The sequence below is a fragment of the Pimephales promelas genome, chromosome 9 (assembly GCF_988280905.1).
Source record: "Pimephales promelas chromosome 9, fPimPro1.hap1.1, whole genome shotgun sequence".
NCBI classification, from domain to species: Eukaryota; Metazoa; Chordata; class Actinopteri; order Cypriniformes; family Leuciscidae; genus Pimephales; species Pimephales promelas.
This window is the reverse complement of record NC_142777.1, coordinates 24,554,191-24,562,160: the sequence shown is the minus strand read 5'-3', so window position 1 is coordinate 24,562,160 and position 7,970 is coordinate 24,554,191.

Genomic DNA, 7,970 nt, shown 5'->3' with positions numbered 1-7,970 from the left:
ATTTAAATGTACACCTGCACTGTTGTTGTTTTGTTGTTTGTTTTTATGATTTTTATTAATATTGTAAAGCACATTGGACAATGTGAATTGTATTTAATTGTGCTGTATTAATACATTACCATACCATTTAATAGCTTAGGTACTGACAGTCTGAAATGAGTAACTTCTCTACTGTATGTGCAAAAGCAATGACCACAAGCAATGAGAACTTTTAACTGAAGTTGGCAGGTGAAGGGACAGCCAATCCTCTTCTCAGTGAGGATTAAAAGCTGTCAGTGCCCTCCCTCTCGCCCACAACGCTGGTTCATGAGGTTACAGTATGAGAGAGCATACAGTTAGACTTGGTTTAGTCACCCAGCCTTGGCTTGTTTATACTGGATTACAAAGAGGGATGGGGGGGTTAAGCCTATCAAGTTAAGAATTTAATATGTGAAAAAGATATTTTAATGTGTGTGAGAGAGGGTTTGTCTGATGCACGTGTGCGTTTCGACGGACAACGACTGGCAGCCTCCCTAACTGTGTTTGTCTCTTTGCAAGCTTTTGACTGACAGGTAGCGAGATTTGCCCGAGCGCTTTTGCATGAGAGCCAACAAGGGAAAGTGAACATGGCGGATTAGCTGGGATTATGTTGTCAGAGGGAGGGTTGACGGACAAACTACAGAGGAATAAATTGGAAATCTGTTTGAGGAGTGTACCGCCCCTCCTTCCTTGCTCCGTCTCTCATCCCATTCGAAATGACAAGGGGAAAATCATTAATAATTCATAAACAAGTCTGGCACATTACCTATGCATCTTTGGCTAGCCATGTGTCCGTATTTATACTAGTTGTCTCTTGTTTGCAGTTCCGGCCTCATCGGCTGGCTAATGTTATTTATTTAACATCATGACAAGTGAGTCATTGAGATAAAGATAAAGGTAAGGCTGGGCCTGATGGATCTCATTTTCCCATGCCCTCACTCCTCCTTACATTAACTTCCGTGCTGTAGTAAATTAGTGCGTACAGTCTGCTAAGACGTTGTGTTTTCTGTTAGTGTGCTGATGCAATTTTTTGGCTGATTTTTTCGACGCATGTTTCAGTGGTGTGCTAAAAAAGGGTTTAAGTGGCTTTTAAAGTGTTAGCGAATCCTGTAAATGCAGACTTATGTTTATGATGTGCTTCCCATGATTCACACCATTGTAATTCTTGTTACAATGTTAGGCTTCTGTTTGCTTGTCTGCATCAGTTTAGTCATCACATGTAGAGACCATTCCCCACTACACTCAAGGGCTGTCTGTAATATTGACTCCAAAGGTCAGATGAAGTAAACTATCTCCCTGACTGTTTATAATGAATCTCAGTTGCTATATTGACACGTTTTATATGCATCTTTTAGGCTAATGGAATGCCTTATATATTGCGAGTATAGAGAGTCGGTTATATTCTGAAATTATTTTGCTAATTATATTAAAACTTTCTTTTATTCATTTTTCTTTACAAGTTTAGATTTTCTCTTGAATCCTTCAGATGTTTTAAATCCTCTCCTTTTAACTGTTGTTTAAACCTGACTTGGAAATCTATCGTCTGTATGTTTTCATGCAAAATAATATCAATGAAAACAACAACACTAATAATAATTTCACATAATTTTTCTCCTCAGGGCACAGATCTTAATTAGAATCATTGGGTTATTTTGAAATGCACGGCAAACAATATTAATGAGTTGACTGCATTCTGCGGGAGGTTGGAGCATTAAGGATGCATGTCTGTACGTTAAACATATGAATATGCATTGGCATAGAAAATCTGCTCTCAGAATTTGCAATGAGCCAGTGCTGTGCTCTGAATAATAAGACATAAACAAGATTGCAATTTTACTCGATTTACTGCTAGATTGTTTTTCAGAATTAAACCAGGCACAATTAATTTGGAATGATAATTGGGTTTACATCAGATAATCTATAGCGAGGTATGTAAATTTGATTATATTATATAAAAAAAAAGTCTTTCTATTAGGCACACTTTAATTTATTTAGTTATTTCCATGTTCTTTTGTAAGCCGTTTTTAATTTATGTTTTAATTTATTTAATCTTTTTTTTTTAAACAGAAAAAAAAGAAATGTGAGAGGAGTAAGTGAGTAATGGGACATCTAATTTCAATTTGTGCTGTCGTTTACATTGCAAATATGATGACAGTGTGAGTAATATTTCTGTATATGTAATCCTCTCTGGCTGAGGATGTTTTAAAGGAATGTCTTGTCCTCCAGGGACATAACCCAATATCAATGTTTGAGCAATTTTACCAAACCTCTCCTGTTTCTCTCTCCACACACACATTGCCGTCTCTGTGTCTGTGTCCCTATACTCTGTAAAAACACTGAAGCTGACCCTGTTGCTTCCTGCCACAGTCTGTGCTGTCTGCTTCTGCTCTTTCACATTTCTCATACGAAACATACACACATACAGTACATATAACGGTTACTCAAGTTACTTTCCAAATTTCCCAGTGAGACACAAACAGTAATATGTAGGCTAATGTTGTCCAGTCAGAGGGGAAATTTGATAAAGTGGTAAGAAATGCGACAGTCTCCTTCTATCTCATTTGTATTTTCATAATTTATTTCTCTTTTCTTTTCTTGGTATTTGAGACACTATGTTTGGGGAGATTTTTTGTTTGAGGATGATCGGCAGGCCCACGTTCAACGTAACTGGAGACAAATATTATACAGTACTCATCAAAACGTAACACATCAAAAGAATGCTGGCTTTGCCGTTAAAAAGTGAAGAGACGAAATCAGCATATAAGTATATTAAAAATATTAGAAAGATTTTGTAGGATCAGTGTGTCACCCCTGCCTTCACCAGACTGAACATGTTCAATCAGCGTTTGTCGGGGCAGTGTGAACAGTTATTTTTCATAAAATTCGTAACCCAACTTGTTTGTTGATGTTTGTTTGTGTTTGTTGGCGTTTGTCTCTGTGCCTTGAATTAGTCTTATAATAGACTTATTTTTTATGAAGAAGACAAAAATAGTAAAATTGTACCGTTTCCAAACTTTAGTGTAACTTATTGTGGTGTAAATTAATAATTCATATTACAACATGCAATTTTTGGACTGATTTAAAACAGATTTTTTATTTATTTATTTATTTTATTTTATTGCTATACTTTGTGCATGTAGAAAGATAGTCTTTGATATTTTGATCATATGTTTTTTCACTTTGGGACAGCTGACACGTGTTGGGGTAGCATAAGGTCGCCATTCTGCTAGATCATTTTCCCCTCCCAGCATTCCTCAAGTCACGACCCTCAAAGTTGCCTTTGAGTTTGCAGGGGTCAGCAATGGCCAAACACCCCAGATCATTCCTCCCCTTCACTCCTTCATATCTCTCCAACATGACTTCTTATCTTCTTAAGTTCTCCTCACCTCTGTAACCTGCCCCTTTTCCCTCAGATTCCCCAATCATGACTGTAGCGTGCGACCAGCCCACTGGCCCAAGTTTGACTCGGGCATGAACTTTGCTGGAATAACAAAGATCCCCTTCCCCTCCTCCAGCCCTCCACATCCCCACAAGAGAAGGAAAAGCAAGCGTCTCCGTCCTTCTATCTAGAGTTCTTACAGACTGAAGCGGACGGTTGTTTGTTTCTGCCCGCAAACTCAGCAAATCTCCATTACTTCTGTTTTGATAAGCACAATGACGCAGATAATCTTTGTTATTATTATTGTTACTTTTCATTAGTTTAATTCATTTCTCCCTGCGGGTCTGCGATAGTAATGAGATCCAGACAGAACCAAAGCTTTCTCTTTCTTTCTCTCTCTCTCTCTCTCTCTCTCTCTCTCTCTCTCTCTCTCTCTCTCTCTCTCTCTCTCTCTCTCTCTCTCTCTCTCTCTCTCTCTCTCTCTCTCTCTCTCACTCTCTCTCTCTCAAAAAAGGTTAACACTGCCACCTGCAGTGACCATTTGATCTATTGCTACTGTATAACCACTCTACTGAATAAAGTCATTCATTAAAATTGAGCAATGTCACATGAGAAAAGGTGCTTTAGCAGCAGCATGACAGTGATTCTGCTACTGATATTTACCAACAGTACGATTACAAGTGTGATATTGCTTCAATACAACAGTAACAGTATAAAAAAATCAACTAAAATAACCAATAGTTAAAAATACTGAGTTAAATACACTAAAGAAACGTACTCACTTCGACTCTGCTAAGTCTTCAAAACAAAGCCATAGCAGAGCGGTAGCATCTCCTTGCAACATATAGTGTTGTTCCTGGATCAATAAGTAGTCAACAAATTGGTTAAATTAATGATTCAGTGATTCCATTTACACCTGGTCACATAAATGTGTTTTCGCAAAACAGAGAGGCTATAAATAATAGTTTATGTCACCGAAAGCAACAGATATGAGCTGCGTTTTAGTGATCATCAGCTAATTTCAAGCCCTGGTAGATCATTTTGTTTCTTTACTTTTAATGAAGATGATTGTGTGTTAAGTGTCTGCGATTTACTTTCACTTTAGTTTCCGACAGTTTGGTTGGCTTGATGAATAGACGCTCAGGTGCTCATCTGTGGTGATGCATGTGCTGCAGTGGCTGTCATATCTGGCTATAACATGACATACGATAGCCTATATAACAAGCTTTTGAATTGTTGGGAGGAGTACAATTTACTTAGACCTATGTGGTTTCAACAACCAGATACATTTACCCTTGTCTCAGACCACCTGAAGTGGTTTGAGCGATCAAATTTAAATCCGTCTCGAATGCGTTTTCTGGGGGCATTTATACCTGGTCTTTTCATGATTGGATTGCTATCCTTTACACGATTGGATATATTTAATATATTTAATATTTTTTATATATGGAATATTTAAACATTTTCTTTAATGACTTTCTGGGCCATCAAGTTTCAATCCCTTAGGAGCCTATGTAGCAGTGATCCATCTCTCAAATATAATCAAAAATATCTTCATTTGTGTTCTGAAGATGAAAAAAGGTCTTACGGGGTTAATGACTTACTTTTCATTTTTGGGTGAACTAACCCTTTAACAAGGCATGATGGATCCATGATCTCATTCTGTTTACGCCAAATTCTGACTCTACCATCTGAATGTCTCAACAGAAATCGAGACTCATCAGACCAGGCAACATTTTTCCAGTCTTCAGCTATCCAATTTTGGTTAGCTCTTGCAAATTGTAGCCTCTTTTTCCTATTTGTAGTGGAGATGAGTGGTACCCGGTGGGGTCTTCTGCTGTTGTAGCCCATCTGCCTCAAGGTTGTGCATGTTGTGGCTTCACAAATGCTTTGCCGCATACCTCGGTTGTAACGAGTGGTTATTTCAGTCAAAGTTGCTCTTATATCAGAATCAGTCGGCCCATTCTCCTCTGACCTCCAGCATCAACAAGGCATTTTCGCCCACAGGACTGCCTCATACTGGACATTTTTCCTTTTTCACACCATTCTTTGTAAACCCGAGAAATGGTTGTGCGTGAAAATCCCAGTAACTGAGCAGATTGTGAAATACTCAGACCGGCCCGTCTGGCACCAAAAACCATACCACGCTCAAACTGGCTTAAATCACCTTTCTTTCCCATTCTGACATTCAGTTTAGAGTTCAGGGGATTGTCTTGACCAGGACCACATCCCTAAATGCATTGAAGCAACTGCCATGCATTCATGAGAAATTGAACAGGTGTTCCTAATAATCCTTTACGTGAGTATATATATATATATATATATATATATATATATATATATATATATATATACACAGTACCCAGTGCGTGTGTTTTATATGAAGAGTTCAGATGCAAAAGCCTCTAAATGCCATTTGAAATTTTCTTCTTTAATGATGATTTTTATCAAACTTGTATATTTAAGTTCAGTAATTTCACTTAAATAACAATTAATAGGTAATTATCATTGCCATTTAAGTGAAATTACTGAACTTAAATATACAAGTTTGGTAAAAATCATCATTAAAGAGGAAAATTTCAAATGGCATTTAGAGGCTTTTGCATCTGAACTCTTCATATGTTGAATGTATTGGTTGAATGAATGATTCAGTGACTCACTCATGTTTCATTTCATGAATGAATAAGTGTTTTGAATTAATTGGTTGATTGAATGATTCAATGACTCATTTGTAAAGACAGTCACTTACTGTCTTCAACAGTTGTAACAATGTAACAGAAAGTGACTAAAAATCCCTACAAATAATGCACAGACTGACAGCCTATGAATGCACAGTGATAATCCAGAATTATCCATGCGTTTTTCATTATATCTGAAAAGTGGGGTACACTTGAAATGTCTTTTTGAAGAGCAATATATCAAAAAATACCAATATTTCTACCCCACTGTTGCCATAAGGTATGTCACAGTGGATCTACTCCATTCAATAAATAATCAAAGGTTTACAAACGTGTCCGTGGATCCTCAAGCTCTTCACAAAAGTGGCTGAAAAGAGCTAATCACTCCCATTACTGTTTATCCCCTCCCTTAATCACCTTTGGCAAGACGCTAACAAATATTATCCCATTTTGCTAAATCCACTCTGCATGGCTACACTACCCACTTATGGCAGCTCCTGAGTTTACCTCGGGATTTAACAGGCTTGGGTGTGAGTGGCGGCGAAGCTGAGAACACTAATCTACACGCCAAATTTAGGATTAGCCTGTAGAGCCAGGTGACCTCTGGGGCCTATCTCTGATTGGCCACATTGGAGAAAAGGCTGTGGATTGATTGGCTCTGTACACTGTAGAAGTGCATATTGTCTTGAGCAATCATTTTCAAGGTGCTCTTTTTTGTTGACTTGTATCATTTATAAGGAGCCAAAGGGCAAAGCATCTTTCTTACTTTATCTCGACCCTGATAAGAGTTCGTGTATGTGGCAGTAGATCAAGGGGGTTTAAACAGCACTCTTTCGATTCCTTTCAAATGCGTGACAAAAGTACGGTATGCAACAGCAGACCAGTGTGAAGTGTCTGTAAAATTAATCAGAGTTATTTTCTTTCACAACACCACCTCACCTCACCAGCTTTATCTATGGTTCTATCTATATCTAATTGCTTATAACCTTTACATATTTTACACATTTCATTGAATAACTACTTGTAAAAGACAAGCTCGAGTCATCCTCTGTTAAACATGAGCACAAGCATCTGTAGAGTTGTCAGAGGATGATTTCTAATTTCTTTGCTGATAACAAGCATTTAAAGGATTAAGTGGCATTCAGAGTGAAGATGAAAAACCCTCACCCTTATTCCATCTATTTCTTTATCATTCTTTCTCGCTCTGTGTTTTATGTATGCAGAATGTTAAAATGCAGTTCATTATTTGGCTGCATGATTTTGACTTTAGAGTAATCCTACATGATAGGATTGATTAAGAGGCATAATTTGGACATTAATTATTTCCCTGCATGTTGTCAAATAATTCCTTAGTCATTATGAAAGATTTACCTCATAATACTGTTTTTAGATCTGAAATATTAATCTGTAGTTTGTTATCCCACATTTATTAATTAAACCATGCTGATTCTTAGTAGCCTACTGCATGGGGCAAGTTAAAAAGTTTATTTTTATTATTCATTTGGTATTCAACTTCAAATAAAACTGTGCATTCCTTCTTTCAAGAAAAATAAATACCAAAACAAATGTATTTATTTATTCATTCATTCATTCATTATTTTAATTTGTGTATTTTATTTTATATCAAGGTTTGGGTTATCTCAGTCGTTTTAACATAATAAAACCACTATTTTGTTATTAAATGAAAGAGCTATTGAAATGGTGTCAATATCTGACTGGTTTTAAGTTATGTTAATAACTTATTATTTTCAAAACTATATAGGCTAAAAATTGTGAAATAACATTTGATTTTTTTATAACATTTAAAAGTGACTGCTACCTTCTACTATCACACGGTTTCTCTCTCATGCTCCAATAGGACCAGTTTAACAAATTCCAAAACAGTTGAAATAATC